Source organism: Eleutherodactylus coqui, chromosome 6 (assembly GCF_035609145.1).
Source record: "Eleutherodactylus coqui strain aEleCoq1 chromosome 6, aEleCoq1.hap1, whole genome shotgun sequence".
NCBI classification, from domain to species: Eukaryota; Metazoa; Chordata; class Amphibia; order Anura; family Eleutherodactylidae; genus Eleutherodactylus; species Eleutherodactylus coqui.
The window spans coordinates 182,282,625-182,303,327 of NC_089842.1; the positions used below are offsets into that span (position 1 = coordinate 182,282,625).

The window sequence follows — 20,703 nt, forward strand, 5'->3', positions numbered from 1 at the left end:
TAATGTTGTTCATTCCGTTCTTGCTCAAATCCCAACCCAGTCTCTTTACATTACAGGTAAACTTCTGGGACTCATTCATTTAAACTAGGGTAGAATTATCAACCACATTGATGTGCTTCTTTTCAAGCCTGCAATATGACAAGGCAATGAAGAACAGTGTGGGGGAGCTTTTCCTTTCCGAGAGTTTTCATAAATGTGCTCCAGCATCTTAACATATAGGGGGAAATGTACTAAGCCTAGCATTTGCAAGGCCGGGCTTAATATGATTTTCTGCTGATGCACCTAATACATAAAGAAACCCAAGCCTCTCCAAATATTCAGCACATCCTGGCAGCTTTGTGCGCCTTCTCAAAAATATATGCCAGATCTGACCTGGTGTACATTTCTGGTAAATTGGTAAGGGCCACGTCCTTCAAGAAAGCTGGCACAGAAAGCTAAAAAGTTACAAATATTTGCGTAAATAGTAAATACCCATTAAAGCAAAAATTCATAACTTTTTTTTAATGCCAGAAAGTGGTGTAAAAGCTTTCATAAATGTGCCCTGTCAAGAATGGAGTCCGGGCAGGTGGAAGTCCCTAGTCCTACCTGCAACCCCTCTCCCTACCTTTTTGCCCCCCTAGCCTAGGCCCTAGGGTGACAACTGGGCGACTGTCCCTAGGCTCACTAGGGATGCGGGGCAGGAGTCAGACTCACAGACAAATACAGGAAAACAAACAAACACAAAAGCAGGTCAGGCAATCCAGGTCAGTAACAGGAGAGAACGCGGTACAAGGGGTCAGGTGAAGTCCAAGTCCGGTCCAAAACAAGCGAGTCAAAACAGGGCATCAATTTAAGGTAAGGAGGGTGTAGCTGGAGACCAAACATACACTAGCAAGGTCAGAAGGAAACTGAGCAGTTTAAATGCAGTCAGAACTCCCGCCCCAGCAGCTGATTGGCATGGGGAGCCTGACAGCAGCAGGACCCAATCACAGGATGCTGGGAGAAGTAGCCCCCGGCGCATGCTAAAGATAGGCAGAGACAGTGCAAGCACGCCCAGGTGTCATGGCAACGACGATGCAGCACAGGACAGTACCCGCCGCATTCCGAGCAACCTAGGCTCCAGCTCCTTGAGCACGGGAGCGCGCGCCTGGAGCTGGCGTCCAGGATTACAGCGGCCAGGGGAGGTCACAAAGACCGGGGCTTCCCTGCACCGCACCTCCGCAGCCCGGGTGATAGGACCGCGCACAGACACCCCGAAAGCCGCCGGTCCTAACATGCCCCTTTGTCGTCTTTGACTTCAATGGAAGTCGTCCACACTGATTCCATCTTCAAATAGCGCATGCTGCGATTTTTTTTCTCCCCCCCACAAGTGGAAAACACAATAGATTTCCGTTCATGGGCAGGAAAAAACGCTTCTCCATAGCAGGCTATGGAGGGTATTTGCTGCAAAATCCGGAGGCGGATGGCCGCTCCAGATTCCGCAATGCAAATCCAGCCATGCGCAAGTGGCCTAAGTCATGCCTTTCTATATAATGTGATGTGACAACATATTACAATGATAATCTTTACATAGAACCAACATATTCCATAGGACTTTACAAGTCAGAGAACATAAAATACATATTAAAGGCCTCATGTCCAGCAGTGTTTTTTTCACCAAAGTCAATGGACTTTCATTTTTCCATGCACACCAGTGTGTACGTATCCAAACGCAAGAGAAATAAATTACAGCATGCTATATTTCTCTGCGTATGATACGGAGTCCTTCTATGGGCTGCGTATGATATGCTGCCTGTACACAGGCATTGCGAAGGGGCAGCATTATATGCATCACAAAGCGGGGAATATGTCCGTGACGCCAGATTCTTGAGCATTCACAATGCATACTCAGCCCATAAGCAGTCTCTGCCAGCTTTCTCCCGACAGAGCGAAAGGGCTGCATATTTGTAAAACGGATCAGGAGAACAGCAGCGTTTTATGCATACGTCTATGAACATTAGCCCTAATACAGTATTAAACTAATAGTCAATTTGGGGAGTGAGGGCCCTGCTCACAAGAGCTTACAATCTATGAAGAAATAGGGATGACATAAGAAGTATCAGAGCTTGTTCTATACAATGGTCCAGTCATCTTTAACCCCTTAACGACCAGCCCATAGTGTTTTTACGTCCTCCCAAAGTGGGATTTAAAAAACGTAAAAACATGTGTCCTGCAGAGAATAAAGCCCCTCAGGCTCTGGACGTGACAGCTCCATGCTGTCTGTGCCCGCAGGTAGCCGACAGCATGAAGCTGTCATCCCGGGCTGCGGGGACCCCCCCCCCCCCCGCAATCGATAGCGCCGATCGCATTAAAGTTTTAAAAAGTGCAAAAAAAGTTAAAGATTCAGCTGCCCTGATGGATCGGATCCATCAGGGCATCTGAAATTACTCACCTGGGTCCGCCGCACTGCTCCCCGCTCTCCCGATGCGCCGGGCCCCAAAGCCGGTCTTCTGCGCATGCGCGCCAGGCGGCATTACGTCAGCCGCATGCGCAGAAGGCCCGAAGCCGCGGGAGATTTAAAATCTCCTGGCTCCTGTAGGTAGCCGGGAGGCAGGAGATGTCAGCGGGGACCGCAATGGGCGGTCCCCGGTACCGCGATCTGGCGAAAAAGTTGAAAAAGTTTTTAAAAAGTGTCAGTTTCACCTCCCCTCATGGATCCGATCCATGAGGGGAAGTGAAAATACTCACCTAAGTCCTCCCCGACATCTCGATGCCCTGGGACCCGAAATCCCCTTCTGCGCATGCGCGCCCGATGATTGACATCGGGCGTGTGCACAAAGGGGCTCGAGCCCCGGAAAATTCAAAATCCCTCTGCTCCTGGCTGCCATGTGTAGCCAGGAGCAGAGAGATTATACTGGGGACATGATCACTGTTACCCAATGGATAACAGTGATCATGTAAAGTTAACAAAAGTGTAAAAAAAAGTATAAAAAAAAAAAAAGTTTTAAAAAGTTTAAAAAGCGTACGTTTCATCTCCTCTCATGGATCATATCCATGAGGGAGGATGAAAGTATGTACATAAGGCCCCGGATTAATCAGCGGACCTTACCCCAGCTTCTGCGCACGCACCCGTTGCCAAAATGGCGGACGCATGCGCAAAAGCTGTGGATTGCCAGGATAATTTAAATTCTCCCTGCTCCTGGCTACAAAACGTAGCCAAGAGCCTGAAGCTTTCCCAGGAGGCCACGGTGAGCGGTTCCTGGTCACATGTTCGCCGTTATCCAATAAGGGCGATCACGTAAAAGTTTTAAAAAAAATTGAAGTTTCATCTCCCCTCACCGATGCGATCGGTGAGAGGAGATGAAACTGTTTACCAGAGGCCTGCGTATTTGAACCCCGACACAATCCTCCTTCGTGAACTTTCTGGAATTCTGCACATGCGACCACCGGCAAAATACCGGATACATGCGCAGGAGTCGGGGAGCCAAGGAAATTTTAAAGTCGTTGGTCGCCGAGAGCCTGGAGCAGTAACGGGTGGTCTCGTTGAGCGGTCGCCGGTCACGTAATAAAAAAGTAGTGCTTTAACATAGGTCGGTCTCACTTGACCGAATAGGAATTAGATTCCGCATGAGTCTGATCCGCGGTAATACGCAGATCAATCGCATTGGATTACACAATTCCGCTCACATTAGCGGGTTGGAATTGTGTAATCCACTCGCAGAAAAGAGAACACAGCAGGTTCTATATTACCGCGGCTATCTGCAACATAGAGCCTATTGTGCTCCATGGTCGTGGATATACCCGCAGCCCATACGCAACTACGTTGTGTACAGGCTGCGGGTACCCGCGTCATCGCTAAGCGAAGGTGCCGGAAATACAAACAAAAAAAGGTGTACTGCACATGACCGCCCGTGTAAGTACGCAGTTATGCGCAGTACATTACGCGGCCGTACGCAGGGTCACAGCCGAGCTCACAGCTGGGATCCACTGCGGGCCTCCGCAAGCGGATTCCACCTAATGCTGCGTGAGCCCGGCATTATTCAGATCGCTACCTGTAATACGTATTTTACAAGAAGCCCCGGGAACGCTTGCCTTCATGCAGTTCCAGGAGCAGCTTGTTGAGCGCCTTCTGTGTGAGACCGCCGCACCTCATCAAGCTTACGGAGACTCACAGAGCGCCACTTTTTACCCCATACCAGCCACTGAGGTCACGAAATACCCCCAAAAAGCATGAGAGGAGGGGGGATACACAGTTTTATTGCCCCATGTACCCATCCCAACCAGCCTCCGTAATTACCCTCGTCTTCGGAAATACCACACAGTTCACATTATTACTTTTATCTAAGATTTGGGGAACCTTGAAAAGGGCGTGGAGTGTGTGTGGGGGGCGGGGGTAAAAATTTTTAGGGAGTCAATTTTTATTCTGTACAAATGAGCAATGGGACCTGGAATTTATTCAGTTGTGCCCTGAAATCCAACGGGTGTTTCCTCTTTTATAGACCTTGCCATGGGCCCTGTAAGTAAATTAAGGCCACAATGGGTATGTTTCTGAACACGGGACAAATGGGGGTATCCATTTGGGGGTGAAGGTCTTCATTCCTATGTACGCTGTACAAAAAAACTGTTTTTAAATTTTAAAAAATTGTCGAAAAAAATTGAAAATCGTAACTTTTTCCTTCTGCTTTGCTTAGATTCATTCAAATACTGTGGGGTCAAAATACGCAGTACACCCCTAGATGAATTTGTTAAGGGGTCTAGTTTTCAAAATGGGGTCATTTGAGGGGGTTCTTTATCGTTTTGGCCGCTCAATGGCTCTATAAGTGGGCAATGGGGCCTGGAATTTATTCAGTTGTACCCTGAAATCCAACAGGTATTCCTTTCATTGTAGGCCTAGCCATGTGTCCTGTAAGTCTATTAGGGCCACAATGGGTATGTTTCTGAACACGGGACAAACAGGGGTATCCATTTTAGGGTGTAAGTCTTCATTTATACATGTGCTGTACAAAAAAAACCTGTTTTTAAATTGACGCAATAGCCTAAAAAATGAAAATTGTAATTTTTTCTTACTGCTTTGCTTAGATCTATTCAAAAATTGTAGGGTTAAAATACACAGTACACCCCTAGATATATTCGTTAAGGAGTCTAGTTTTCAAAGTGGGGTCATTTATGGCGGTTCCCTATGGTTTTGGGCGCTCAAGAACTCTACAAGTGGGCAATGGGGCCTAAAAGGACTTCAAGCAAAATCTATGTTCTGAAAGCCACCGACTACTCCTTACATTTTGGGCCCCGTTGTGCATGCGGACATAAGATTAGGGCCACAATGAGTATATTTCTGAAAACAGCACAAACAGGGGTATCCATTTTGGGGTGCAAGTTTTCCTTCATATGTGTGCTGTACAAAAAAAGCTGTTTTAAAAATGACAGAATTGCCAAAAAAATGAAAATCCTAATTTTTTCCTTTTGCTTTGCTTGAATTTATTCAAAAACTGTGTGGTCAAAATACACAGTACACCCCTAGATAAATTCGTTAAGGAGTCTCATTTTCAAAATGGGGTAATTTGTGGGGGTTCTCTATGGTTTTGGGCGCTCAAGAACTCTACAAGTGGGCAATGGGGCCTAAAAGGACTTCAAGCAAAATCTATGTTCTGAAACCCACTGACTACTCCTTTCATTTTGGGCCCTGTTGTGCATTCAAACATAAGATTGGGGCCACAATGGGTATGTTTCTGAGCACAGGACAAACAGGGGTATCCATTTTGGGGTGCAAGTCTTCATTCATATGTGTGCTGTACAAAAAAAGCTGTTTTTAAAATGACAGAATTGCCAAAAAAACGAAAATCACAATTTTCTCCTTTTGCTTGGCTTGAATTCATTCAAAAACTTTGGGGTCAAAATATGCAGTACACCCCTAGATAAATTCCTTAAGGGGTCTTGTTTTTAAAATTGGGTCATTTGTGGGGGTTTTCTATGGTTTTGGGCGCTCAAGAACTCTACATGTGTGCTATGGGGCCTAAAAGGACTTCTAGCAAAATTCCTGTTTTGAAAGACACTGACTACTCCTTTCATTTTGGGCACCGTTGTGGACTAAGATATAACATTAGGGCCACAATGGGTATATTTCTGAACACGGGAAAAACAGGGGTATCTATTTTGGGGTGTAAATCCTCATTTTCATGTAAACTATAGGAAAAAAATATGTCTTTAAAATGACAGATTTGCAAAAATATGAAATTTCACTTTTTCTCCTCTAAATTGAATTAATTCCTGAAAAAAAACTGTGGGGTCAAAATACTTATGACACCCCTCAGTGAATACACTAAGGGGTGTAGTTTTTAAAATGGGGTCATTTGTGGGGGTATCTATTATTCTGACACTCATGAGCCTTTCCAATCTTGGCTTGGTGTAGGAAAACAAAGTGTTCCTCAAAATGCTAAAAAGTAATGTTAAATTTGTACGTCTCCTAAATGGTTAAAAAAACACTAAAGTTTTTCCAATGTGCGCCCAAAATAAAGTAAACGGGTGGAAATATAAATCTTAGCAAAAATTTCTATATTATGTTGGCACGTATTTAAGATATTGCAGTTGGAAATGTGAAAAATGACGATTTTTTCAAAATTTTCCCAATTTTGGCGCTTTTAATAAATAAAAACAAATTCTATCGGTCTATTTTTTCCGCCTAAATGAAGTACAACATGTGGCAAAAAAACAATGTCAGAATCGCTTGGATATGCAAAACCTTTCTGGTGTTTTTCCATGTTAAAGTGACACATGTCAGATTTGTAAAATTTGGCCTGGTCATTAAGGCGCAAACAGGCTTGGTCACTAAGGGGTTAAAATAATTAGGCTAAAATAATAATAATCTTTATTTCTAAAGCGCCAACATATTCCGTAGCGCTTACAAGACAGGGGAAACAGAAATAAGACCACGGTTACATGAAGTAATCAATTGATGGAAACAGTAGGGATGAGGGTCCTGCTCCAACGAGCTTACATACTACAGATAATGGGGTGATACAGAAGGTAAAGTGGCTGGAGATGTGCCCAGTATGGAGAGGTGGAGAGTGAGGGGTGCTATACACGCAGACAATGGTCAGGCCGTATAGTGGCTGAATCGGGATGACTGCAGGTGCCTGTTGATTACAGCTAGCAGGGATTGCAGTCAGTAGATCAGGGAGCATGTTATCAGGTGGAGTACAGAGGGTTTGGTTTAGGGAATATGGTATGCCTCCCTGAAAAGGTGCATTTTTAGTGTGTCAGTGATTGCCCAGATAGCTTTTAAAGGAGCGTTCCAGAGGACGGGTGCTGCTTTGGAAACATCTTGGAACCGGGAATGAGAGGTTCGAATTACAGGGGCACTTAATATGATTTTGTTAGTAGAGTGGAGGGCGCGTGCTGGATGGTGGATTGAGATGAGGGAAGCAATGTAGGGTGAGGCGGCTCTGTGGAGGGATTTGTGGATGAAAGTAGTCAGTTTAAATTGAATTCTGTATTTGACGGGCAGCCAGTGCAGTGACCGGCACAGGGCAGAGGCATCCGAGTAGCGGCTGGACAGGAAGATGAGCCTGGCTGCTGCATTCAGGATGGATTGGAGATTAGGCTAGTATACATACACCTGTATGAGCCGGTCACCAGACAATGTCTATACATGTACAAACATGAAGTGCTTAAGGGTGTATGCAATGTGTGGGGGATACTGTCATCAGATTCTAAATGTAAAAGCAGAGTAGCTGGAGAAAAGTTAGGTTAGGGGATGTGACATGCCTCCCTAAATAGATGCATTTTTATGGTTTGCTTGAGGGTGCATTGACATAAACGTATATCAGCTCGGTTTTCACGCCGAGCCGATATACGTTGTCCTCCTCTGCAGGGGGGGGGGGGGGGATGGAAGAGCCAGGAGCAGGAACTGAGCTCCCGCCCCCTCTCTGCCTCCTTTCCGCCCCTCTGCACTATTTGCAATGGGGAGAGGCAGGACAGGGGCGGAGCTAATTCTCAAAACTTAGCCCCGCCCCTGTCCCGCCTCTCCCCATTGCAAATAGTGCAGAGGGGCGGAGAGGAGGTAGAGAGGGGGTGGGAGCTCAGTTCCTGCTCCTGGCTCTTCCATCCTCCCCCCCCCCTGCAGAAACCGAGCCGATACACGTCTGTGTGAATGCAGCCTAAAAGTGTGGGTATTTGTGAATAATCTGTTTGTGGGATATGGCGGAACTAAAGGCCCATTTACACACAAAGATGATCATTCAAAAGATGGCTCTTGAGCAATCATTTTGCATAAACTACTAATTGGTACTGATGCCAATTAGTAGCTTATTAATGTGTGTGAGCAGCTGGGAGCTATATTTAGAGAACAGCGGGTGGTCTGTTCTCTGAATACATTCCCTTTGTTATCAGTGCTTCCTGCGGAGAACACAGCGTGAAGTCCCTGCTATTAGCTCTCCTGCTGAACCAAAGGTTTTATGCTGAGCATAGAATCATCTTTCAGCAGAAAAGTGAAAGATGGGCAGATTTACAAGCAACGATTATTGCTCAAAAGATGGCTTTTGAGCGAATTTTGAGCAATAATCGTTGAGTGTAAGAGGGCCTTTAGTCTAACGTTGTTCTCCTAGCTATTCTTTTGATCACAGTGTTCATTTACTATCCAATATTATTCTCTCAGACAATGGATAGTTACTAAAAAAACAAAAATACTTTTCTTTCACAGAGAAACCCTTTAACTATTTTGTGTCAACTATCATTTACCATTTCCTATAGCCATTCAATTTTATTGGATAGGAAATGGTTAAACAAACTTTCAGTTTTTAAATTCAATAAATAGGATGTTCTCGTTGTAGGAAAGTTCCATACAACATAACTAATCCTTTTAATTCTTAAATACCTAGAAAAAAAACTGTTAAAAGACAAATCAAGCCAAAATGGAGATTTCCTTAGTTGGCTGGATTTTTGATGCAAACCATAGCTCCATTACCCCTGATGACGCAAGAGTTCTGGTGAAACTAGTTGGGTGAGCTGGTCTTTTAGCACAGAGCCTCATGTATTCTATCCTGCTATGCTTATGTCAGACTCCGTTTATCTGGCAGCATTCACTTGCTGAATCTTCAGTATAGCGCATTGTTACTGTTGCATGGTATCACACACACCATTTGCAGCAAGTGTTACAGTCGTGATCATGATACTTCTGCATAATTAGCAAAGCAGGATATTATTTCTTTAGACTGGATTTGGCTAATATATTACACTAATTCACACTATATTGAGACTCTGATCTTTTTAATTTATTGCTACCACAATATATTTGACTACATATTAATAAAGGTTATTTTTTAAGAGGACCCAACTGTGGCTTTTAGCTTATGGTAAAGGCTGTGGTCGGATTAGTTGAAGATTACCTGAAACTCCTGGCAAATCCCTTCTGATTACTAATCAAATGGATGGAGCTACCATGTAGTGAATGGTTGCACAGAGTCCTTTCACAACTTGAGCAGCTCTTTGCAGTGGCTTTCCCCTTAGACAATAGAGGGAGGACTTGTAGAACTCTCCTTCTGTGACACCCATATATACAAGTAGGGTGTATAGACAGAGGTTGTCCTAAGAACACAACCTGAAAGGGGTTGTCTGGGTCTTTACTATTGATGACCTATCCTCAAGATAGGTCATCCATAGTTGATCGGTGGGGGTCCACAGCCCGGATCCCCAATGATTAGCTGTTAACCGGCCTGCTGTCTGTGCAAATGAAGCCAGAAGTCAACACGTTTGTACACCCTGCAGCAGTTCGGGTTGATAATGCAGGAACAGCTCCCAATGAATTCAATACCAATCCAGACCGCTGCAATGTGTGACCGATACTGGATCAGCAAGACTTGGAAAACCATATAAGCTAAATAAGGTGGTGGTTCACATTTTGACAGGGCAACCAACTTCAATAATTGTCTGGTTCAATTAATTATTGACTTGTAAGCACCTATAATGGTGTCAGTTGCCTCCATGCCCTCTTTCTATCCATTCTACAGTCCGGTCAGCCATTCATATACACCTTGATGCATCCATTGTTTGCAAACAATTAGCCATATTGTAACATCCCGATTGTGGCCTTACAGAAGAATCCATTGCGGGAAATAGAAGGTCATTATTTTTCATTGTCATTGAAACGGTTTCTTTCTAGAAAAATTGTTTCCATCGTAACAAAATATCCCTGTTTATAACTAGTCAGATGACATAAATATCAATCTCTGTTTAATGTGGGGGATAGGGTCAAATGGTAATGGTCACTCCAGCCAAAAAATAGCCTTTCTGCACTCAAGACCATATCAAGGTACATGAAAAAAGATAATGCAAGATAAAAAGGAGTTAAGCACACTGTAGTAAATGTGTCTCTCATAGGATGTAATTATAGTAAAGTGAGAAATAAATTAATCCTGGAGCTACATGTTATCCAGCAATGCCTGCTGCCCAACCACCCACGCTAATCTATAGTCACCTTCTCCACAGTTTTCAAAATGTCAAGTCGGTGACATTGTAAAATAATTACACCTCTCCCTAGTCATTTATTCAATGCTGCTGACATAAATTGTGCTCCATTTGTCGCCAGTGCCTGTGAATTCAAGGCTTTTTGTTTGTGCCTCTAACTCTTTTTATTGTATACAGCACCATTAAAGGTCAGACAAGGTCCCCTACATGAATGTCACATGAAATCTGAATATTAACATTTGAAGACAAAGCTGCTTAAAAGGAGTCTACCCAAAGTCACAAACTACTCAGAAACCAGCATGTGTCTTGTGTAGTGGAAATACATAATGACCTGCAGAAATTGATTTTTTTTCATGCCTGTACATTATATGAAAGTTCATAGGAACACATTTTCTCCGGTAAAACTCTGCACAGCTCTCGATGGCACTCTGTACAGAATGTTGCATTGCCAAGGCAACCGGCGCTGACTTATGATACCAATCATACGGGGGCTTAAAACACCAGGTCTTCTTTTTCTATTGCACCTGTCTCTAGCCAATTCCTAATTATTTCTTGTTCTTGGTTTTTGCACTACCCCCTAATTGTGGCATCTTGGATGCTATCTTTCAATCCTGAGTATGTTTTGGCCTATGACCTTGTCACTCCTCTGCTTGCTTGTAAGCTTGCCCTGAACTCTGACTGTTATGTACGTATGGGCTAGTGAACACCGAACCCACATGAACGTTTCCCGGATGGGGAACATCAGGTGAAACAACCACCAATTAACACCTCTACCTATCTTCTACAAAGGAAGATGACCAAGGACCTACCTGAGCGGGGACATCGCCCCAATAGGAGGCTTGCTACCCCTAGGAACCCATGCACCCAGGCTAGGATCCATACACATGCCACCACCGACAGGGACAACTGGACAGGAAAAGAAGACACACAGAGCCAAAATTACACCATACTTCAGCCAATACGCAAACACTAGTAGCAGGTGTTAATGCTATAAATGCCAGGCATTTGTTGACATTTTAGCCAAAATAAGGAAGCTAGTAGGCCACATCATGATTCCTGGCAATACTGCTAGTCCCTACACTAACTAGGAGTCCAGGGACATAACTAAACAAAACCACAAGACACAAAGAGTTCTTGCAGACACAACACCTAGAACCTGCTCACACAACACAGAGAAATGAGAACAGAGAAAGCTGAACACACCCGCACCTGGGAAGACAGCTTTTATGTGTACCAACACACACACAGCCAACACAATCCCCACACCTGAGCAGGAAAGCGCCAGATAACCTATAGTACCACAGATCTCAGGACACAAATGTGACACTATCCCTCCTCTCTTTAAAAAAGGGGAATCTGGACCCTTAAGGGCATTAATAAATTAAAAAATTTTTTAGCAACTCCTCCAAACCACGGCCATGTACAGGATTTATCTAAAAAGGCCCTAATACCAAGGCAAAGATGACAAATAAGGAGTAACAAATTGTGCACCTCTAAAAAGGACCACTGCACCTTACATAACTGGCCTCAGTCACAGAAGTCCGCAAAAAGAGTGCATGAGTCCAGAGAGGAAAGAGATGGCAACCACTCCCACTGACGTAATGTGGCATTGGACTTATCCATATGGTCCAAGTGTGGACACCAGGCAGTTAGTAGGAGAAGGGAATACTAATACAGATAGTGTCATACTCAGGAGAAAGTCAGCACAACAAAAAGACAACATAGTACCTAACATAATATATGAACACCATTGAGAAGTCATGCATGCCACCAATACAACCAAAGCAGTATGGAGCCACCACACCCACTGTACAAGGGGAAGGGGTGCAAGGCATCACCCACCTGGCATTCAAGGAACACTGTATCACCAGCCTGCACCACGCACAATAACATCCAATATTTGGAAGCCGCACCTGCAAAGGAATAAGGAGAAACCTGCAGGTGTATGCACCTGTATGGTCACCATACCATGCACTACTCGATGCACGCACTCCAGAACGCAAGGAGGGGGAGGGACAGCAGGTGTCCAAAGCATTTTCAGGGAAGACTGGGGAATACGCTCCAACAACACATGCAAAGAGACCACATTCTGAGCAAACACCAGAAAAAAACGCAACAGTCATTGGACAAACAGACACCGGGCCGTCCATAACGCAGACGAGTCACTAACATTAAAACCCTCTTTTAAAATTGGGGTCATTATGTTACGTTGCTCACTTGCCCACCCGTTACCATTGATAGGGAACACCACATGAAACAACCACCGATTAACACCTCTCCCTATCTTCTACAAAGGAAGTTGACCAAGGACCTACCTTAGCAGGGACATTGGCCCAATAGGAGGCGGCCCAGTGGTCTTCGGATCTGGGCTCTTGCTAGGCCTTGGAACCCACGCACCCAGGTTAGTATGCATACACATGCCACTACCGACAGGGACAAAAAGACAGAGTAAGAAAACACACAGAGCCATAATCACACCATACAGCAGCCAATGCGCAAACACTAGTAGCAGTTGTTAATGCTATAAATGGCAGGTATTCGTTAATATTTTGTCCCAAATATGGAAGCTAGCAGGCCACGTCATGGCTCCCGGCAAAACCGCTACTCCCTACACTAACCAGGAGTCCAACCACCACACATAGAACCTGCTCACACAACACAGAGAGAGAAATGAGAACAGAGAAAGCTGAACACCTGCACCTGGGAAGACACCTTATATGTGTACTGACCTAGGATGATCGGCTGACTGGAGACACAAACACATCCAGCCAGCACAATCCCCACTCCTGAGTAGGAAAGCTCCAGAGAACCTGTAGTACCACAGATCTCAGGAGACAAAGATGACAATGACTTTGTATCTACCTCAACATCACCTGCAGGTTATTGAAAAGCACGAGCCACAGAATGGTAATTATCCTCAAAAGAATCTTACCTGGGGTTTAGCTGTGGTAAAATAGCACATATTAAACATATTATACTAAGTGGATGAAGCATATAATGTATTTTATTATACTCCTCTGAAAAACAAAAGGAGGATCCTGTTTTAAAGTAGCTGGCCCGACTCTCTTTTTGACACACTCACCCTCACGATGTTTCGTATGAAAATTAATTAGCAAGTATTGACAATGTTTGTTGTACAGCATGTGCATTCATCTGATTACAAATGCTTCTATTCCTTAAAGGCAATGTTTTACAACCTTTCACAACAGAAATTGGATCTTGGTTAGATATTTTTGCACTGATCACATTCTGCTAAAACATGTATATTACTATACATGAGATTTTCTTTTATAGCTTATAATATAAGGTTACCATTCAGATGGTCGATTTTCCCATCCAAGTGCTGCCCGTGTATTTCACTCATTGTAGCTAATTAGGCTATTCACATGAGTGGTCCATGTGAAAAAACTTGCAGGGTGTCCTATTTTGGTCTGATTCACAGATGAGAATTGGACATGCAATGCCCACTGCACACAGGAATCAGATAACACATGGATGAATGTCCGTGTACTCTTCGATGCGAGTCGTGACTGAGTTTATGCCCCACTGTCAGGAACTGAACATGACTTAAACCCTGTTCTTCCTTACTGTAGTTTATAGACTTTATGCAACCCAAAACCTTGCTGTTCTGAGCCTTGTTTAGTGGACCGCTTTGTGTATCCTGAGATTAATTTTGGACTCCACCTGCTCTGTGGCCAATCACAGTTTTGGACTTCCTGTGCCGGAGTATTCTGGCTCTTCAGTGCATTGTGCTCACAACTATGCCCGATTTCCAACCCTGTGTAGGCAACTCTGTCTCTCTCTTTGTATTCCAGACCAGAGAACCAACACTGTTACACCCACTTTGTTACAATACAGCCTCACTACGCACATTGCACTTCTTGTTATGGAGATGTAGGAGGACACTTCTCACATTGGAAGGCAAAGAGCACTTTTTTAATGGAACCCCCACCATCAATGGGTTCTAGAATTTTGGGGCTGCATTTTAGTAAATTACAGAGCCCCATAAAAATCAAAAGTTGCTCTTGTTGGTTTATTGTAAGAGCTTGGTGAATAAACCTTGTAGACATGTAAAACATTTGTTGAGTGGGTCTCCCATCATATAATCACACTCCCTGGCCATGCAGAGTCTCGCTTATTTTATTTTTTTTACCACATTATGACAAATTTAGATTCCAGCTGGTATGAGTTATTGCAATGTTCACGTTTGCCAACTTTTGTCAAAGACGGTGCTAACAGTAAAAATATCTGAAAAAAAAATGAATCAGAAGTGGTGAGGCTTGCCATGTTGAGCACTGTAGGTTTTGTTGGCCAAAGTTTAGCTATAGATTATATTTATAAAGAACTTTTCCAACAAAATGGCACAAATATGACAGTATGGTTGGCTGTAAGATTGTTATTTAGTAGGATCTGGCAGATTAAAGAGGTGATGTGCTTTTTCTGTTATTAAGTATAGCTTTTTCTAGAAAGATACATTTATTGCTAGAGATGAGTAATGCTCATGACAATCATTACTGCTATCATTTTGTTAAACCTTATTTGTATGGAAATGGATAAATATTACTATATCATTATGGCATTCAAGGAAAAAAAGCAAATATGCCGTGCAGGCATAAGGTGTTTGTACGTAATTTTGTTCTTTGGTGTTATTTTAAACCCCGATTCTGGAGGGGCACTGCTTCTCCTTGTGGAGAGCACCAAGTAGGTGGAAGTAGACTTAGGCCTCATGTCCACAGGGAAAATCAGATCCGCTGCGGATTTGTAACGCGGATTTGGGCTGCGGATGCACTGTAATTGTCTTTTATTTTTCATGCGGGAGATCAATTGAGCTATGTGCTCTATGAGCTCCCGCACACGTGATCCGCACTAAAATGGAGCATGCCCATTTTTTTTCATGCTCCAGAAATTTTTTAATTACCATCTGCGGGTATTTATCTACCCGCGGGTGGTCAATGCATTCCTATGGGGCGCGGATCCGTGTGCGGGAAAAACGCTGCGGATTTTAATTCTTATTTTCCCCGTGGACATGAGGTCTAAGTCCCAATGTCCACGGGCAGATTTGAATGGTAAAATCTGTGCAGAACGATCTGCAGTTCAAGCCGCCCATAGAGAAGCATAGGGCATCCACACTTCAATTAACACCTGAGGATTTGATTTGCGGATGCCACGCGTGGAAAAAAAATTGCAGCATGCTCCATTTTACCGTGGATGAGCTCCATTGATCTCTATGGAAGAGAGCGATCCGCAATGCATCCGCAATTCAATTGCGGATGCATTGCGGATTTGTAGGCAGATACCTCACTAGTTGATTGGAGACCAAGCAGGGAGGTGGGGAGGAGGGGGAAGGCAGTCACTTTGGGCACGTGCTGTGGACATGAGGCCTAATAGGCAATGCAATGGTCCTCTGAATCGTTCACTGCTCCCCTCAGGCCCTGCAGTAGCTGCAACGGCATGCATGGATTTCCGCAGTAGAAAACCTGCAAGTCAGTGTGGAAATGATTTTTAAATGCTTGCCGGCTATTGTGGATGCAATTTTTTTTCTGCACGGATGCACTGCAGATCGTCTGCACGGAAAATAAAAATCGCAAACCCAAAGTGACTGCCTTCCTCCTTCTCCCCAAGCACCCAGAGAGGTATCTGCCTACAAATCCGCAATGCATCTGCAATTCAATTGCAGATGCATTGCGGGTTGCTCGCTTCCATAGAGATCAATAGAGCCCATTCACGCGGAATCCGTGGTAAAATGGAGAGTGCGGCGAGGTGTGCATGGAGGTGCGGATACTCCACTCTTTCCTATGGGCGGCTTGAACTGGGGATCTTCGTGGATTCCGCAAATCAAATCTGCCCATGGACATGAGGCCTAATACACCATCCATATACTTCTATAGGGCCATACTGTATGACTCTGTATGTCGTGGATTACATCCAGAGGTTTATTTGCCAGATTCTGTATGAATCCTACAGAATTATTCTCATTGAAACACTTCCCTAATACAGCCCTGTAACAAGCAAAGTATGCTGGCACTGAATTACGCAGTTATCAATCACAGTATATTAGCTGGGTGTGAAATACCCCTTGACGTTATGTTCACCTGTAGCAGAATTGGTGCAACTTTTCCATAGCAAGAAATCTGCGACAATTCCACATCAAAAACTGTCAAAATCTACATCATTGGTGTGGATCTTGACTCGGATTCAGCTGTGGATCCGCAGCCGATTTCAGCCTTTCAGCTACTGTTAGGACCTAACAGGAGCATGGAAACACACATACAAATGGCTGCCCCCTGCCTGCACATATGGGGTACCTGCTTTGCCAGCACCAAGAGTGTAGCACACACTATCACCCGCCATCTTTTCTATTGACAGGCTGATATAATGGCTTGTTTTTTTTAGGGGCCAGCTATAGTTTCTATTGGTATCATTTTGGAGTCTGACTTTTTGATTCATTTTTATTCAAATTGTTCTTGAAAATGGGGTAACCAAAAATATTGCAATTCTGGCATTCCATATATTTTTCTGACAGCATTCATGGTGCTGATTAAGCAATGTGATATTTTAATGAACTGGACTTTTAGGGTCAATGTCCACGGATGGATTATCGCTGCGGAAATCACTGCCAACCACCCGCCGCGAATTCCGCAGCAATGTCCGTCCATAGGCATGCTGGATTAAATGATTCTCCCCTGCCCACAAACAGAAATCAACAGAAACCGCTCGTGGGAGACAAATCACAGAATGTTCTATTCTGTGCGAAAGTATTGCAGGAATCCGCATGACAGGCCCAGCGCCGGAGCGTCATGTGCTGCACTGCGCATGTATGCTGGCTTGCCGGATGGGACACTCTCGGCGAATCTTGACAGGTGAGTATAGGGTCTCTGGGGGGCGCCGTGTCTTATTCCGCTGCAATATTTTGCAGGCGGAATCTGACCCGGCTGTGGGCATGAGGCCTTACAAATGTGTTGATGCCAATTTATTTTTTTTGTATTTCATTTTTGATTTAACTTTTCAGATTTACTAATAAGTTTAATAAACATTTTAACTTTTTTTTTTTTTTTTTTTAAGTCCTTGTAGAGGACTTGAATTGACGATCGTCTGATGTAAAATACACTATACTGCAATACTGAAGTGTTGTAGTACATGGTACATTTGCAGGTATTCTATTAAGCCCTGCCACAGAGCTTAATCGGAAAACACACATGGCAGACCTGGGGGTCTTCACAAGACCCCAGACTGTTATGATAACCGAATGACGGCCTGCAAGCTTGATGCAGCCTGTGGGCGACCAGTTTGGAAGTGCACTCTTTCTATTGGGCCATTTAACTGCTTATTTATATATATACATATTTTCCCTGTAATAGTAGCTGTTATCGCAGGGAAGGTAATGCCTACAGTGTTTACAAGTAAACTTAGCACTGATAATCACGCTGAATTAGAGCAACTTCCTAAGGGCTAATGCCCACGGCCGGATTTCTGCTGCGTTGTACACGGCAGAAATCCGCAGCGTTGCCCCCGCAGCTATTAGGTTCTATTGAACCTAATAGCTCAATGTTCACGCTGCAGAATTCCGCAGCATGAAATAAACAGCTGCATGTTCTAAATGACGCGGGAATAGGCGCAGCTGGCTTCCATTGTAGTCAATGGAAGCCGGCCATCACGCTATGCTTCTGCTGTAACACAGCGGAAGTATCGCGTAAATATGTGGCCCCGCCCACCGCCGGCGACATCATCCGACACTGCCTGCTCGTCACATGCTGTACTGCGCATTCGCGCCGACCCTCCATGCAGGACGCATACGGAGGATCCAGAGTGGTAAGTATCGGTGTTTTTGGGGGCGCCGTGGTGGACTCCGCTGCGATATTACGCTGGCGGAGTCCGTCACGGCCGTGGGCATGAGGCTTAAAGTAGACTTCAAAAAAGCTAATTGCAAGCTAATAAATGCTTTAGGTATTTAAGGAATCTACAATGCCTGATTGGAAATTTCTTCAGATAATACGTAGGGTCAAAACGCAGGGCTCTGTCAGGATGCAGTGAAAAAACGCATGCGTTTTTGTTACCAAGTTGCTGCAGTTGCAACTGAACATTTAAAGATCATGGGTGAGATTTATGAAACTGTATAAAATGTCTTTGTTGCTTATAGCAACCAATCACAACTCAGCTTTCATTCCTCATAGAGTACATTCAGCATTGCACTCTGAGCATGCTCAATGTGTGGAAAACATAGAAACCGTGACTGGGGAGAGGGGGAGTACAGGTAGCCAGGAGTGGGAGGAATAGAGTTAGCAGCAATCATTGCACAGGACTACAACCCTGGTTTCGAGGTTCACACGCCCTGAGCATGCTCAGAGTGCAATGATGAATCTATCATAATAGGTCTTGTAAAAAATGAAAGCTGCTCTGTGATTGGTTGCTACAGACAGCAGAGGCAGATTTTCTCTTAGACAGTTTTCATAAATCTGCTCATATTTTTAGAACTGGGGTCTAGTATAATGTATCAATGATCCTGACAATTACATTAGGATTGCGTGTGCTGAATTTTAAGACATACAGTATGTTTCCTGCACAAAACACAACAGAAGACATTCAGAGGGAAACCGAAGGCCAAACGCTTAACCCCTTAAGTGGCGGGTTTCCTACCACCCTGTCGTGCCCACCAGGGCAGGTTTTTTAAAATGGTCTAATCATTGAATTTCAACAAATTTTGCAGTTGCGTCTCAAGAGCCATAACTTTTTCATTTTTCCATTGACACGGCCATATAAGGGCTTGTTTTTTGCGGGACAAGTTGTGATTTTTTAAACGGGGGAGGAAAAAAAGAAATGGGGGAAAAAGAAAAAAAGGGGCCATGTCATTAAGGGGTTAAATAATGTATTAACTTCCTTCTCTGGGTCATTACGACGCATGGATACCACATGTGTGATTGTATTTTTGATTTTTTACAAAGTAAAGGGAGACAAGTGTTTTTATAATTTTTTAACTTTTTTTTTTAATTTTTATTTATTTTTTATTTTTTTGTCCCTTTAGGGGACTTCCACAGGGACCCATCAGGACCCCCTGATCACATTCCGGGGGTCCGATGGTGACAGCCCTTTACATGCTGCAATCACATAGACTGCCGCATGTAAAGGGTTAACACAGCAGAGATCAGAGGTTTTCTCTGATCTCTGCTGTAAGAGCTGGTGCCTGCTTGTCCTCTGACAGCCAAGCACCAAGCTCTCCCTGCCACAGAGACCATTGGCTTGCTTCTGACAAGCCGATGGTCTCTATGGCAACCTGTAAACAAAGCAGGAGATTGCCGGCATATCGGCAATATCTTCTGCTGGTTTTTCAAAGCCCTTGCTTTGTTCTCGGTGGGTCTGTGCAGGCAGAGCACACGGCCACAGCTTGTGGCATTGTGCTCTGCAGCTCCCATAGTGATACATAGCCCGGAAATCTTCCGGGCTATGTCGCTATGAGCAGTGGAGCTAGTCACGGAAAATTTCCGGGCGTGCCACTTAAGGGGTTAAAGTGACCCGCTGTTTTTGGGACAAAATTCTGTCCCTTGACCAAAGGAGGTGGGTCTATATTACCTGCAATTGTTGTCCTCTGCCATCCCTCTTATTTGCTCATTCTGAGTCTTGTGTTGGGCCATTCAAGATGGCCAACACAATCTTCAGACTAATCTAATCTCCACAGTGTATTGGTAATTTTAGACTACTAATGCACTATAGCTGGCTTCTAATTAGCCAGAGCTGCTCTTGTGATCAGTGCTGGCCAATCAAAGAGCAGTATACATTATGCATTAGATAGTTAGAAAATTTCTGCAGCCATCTTGAACAGCCAAAAACAGGGCCCGAAATCGGCGGATCAGTTTCCAGCCAATAGGCTGGAAGAAGACAGCTTTTATTGTTGGAAGAAACGTCCTTCTGGAGACATGAGATCTGTTTTATGGACGGTGCTTTATTCTAGCAAAAACTCCAACTATGATCAGAGGATTCCTGATTTTTGTAGTAAAATGACTGCTGGATTCTGCAGACTCCACAAACCTAGTAAGGTGCCTAAGAAGTACAGAACAATGCTTTTCTCTGCAGTATCATTCGTACCGTTAGGCAAATACCAACGATAGAGCCCCGTTTCATCAGCAATCAGCATCCTCTTTGACTTAGGAAGAGTTTATGGCATTACAGATGGGCGCCCACGACTTTCCCAAGAAAGAGCCCAGCTACACATTTTCTTTGGGAGTGCATTCTTGAAGACCACTTGTACAGCAATATATCCAGCTGTGCTAATGTCAGATGCTTCAATATCTACCA

General features: G+C 44.2%; 1 protein-coding gene across 1 annotated transcript in view; it reads left to right on the top strand.

Annotated features, from left to right (window-relative positions):
• The window catches only part of LOC136633012 (deubiquitinase DESI2-like), a 103,008-nt gene that overhangs the window by 69,377 nt on the left and 12,928 nt on the right, over positions 1 to 20,703 (top strand). The gene's annotated exons all lie outside the window — the stretch shown is intronic.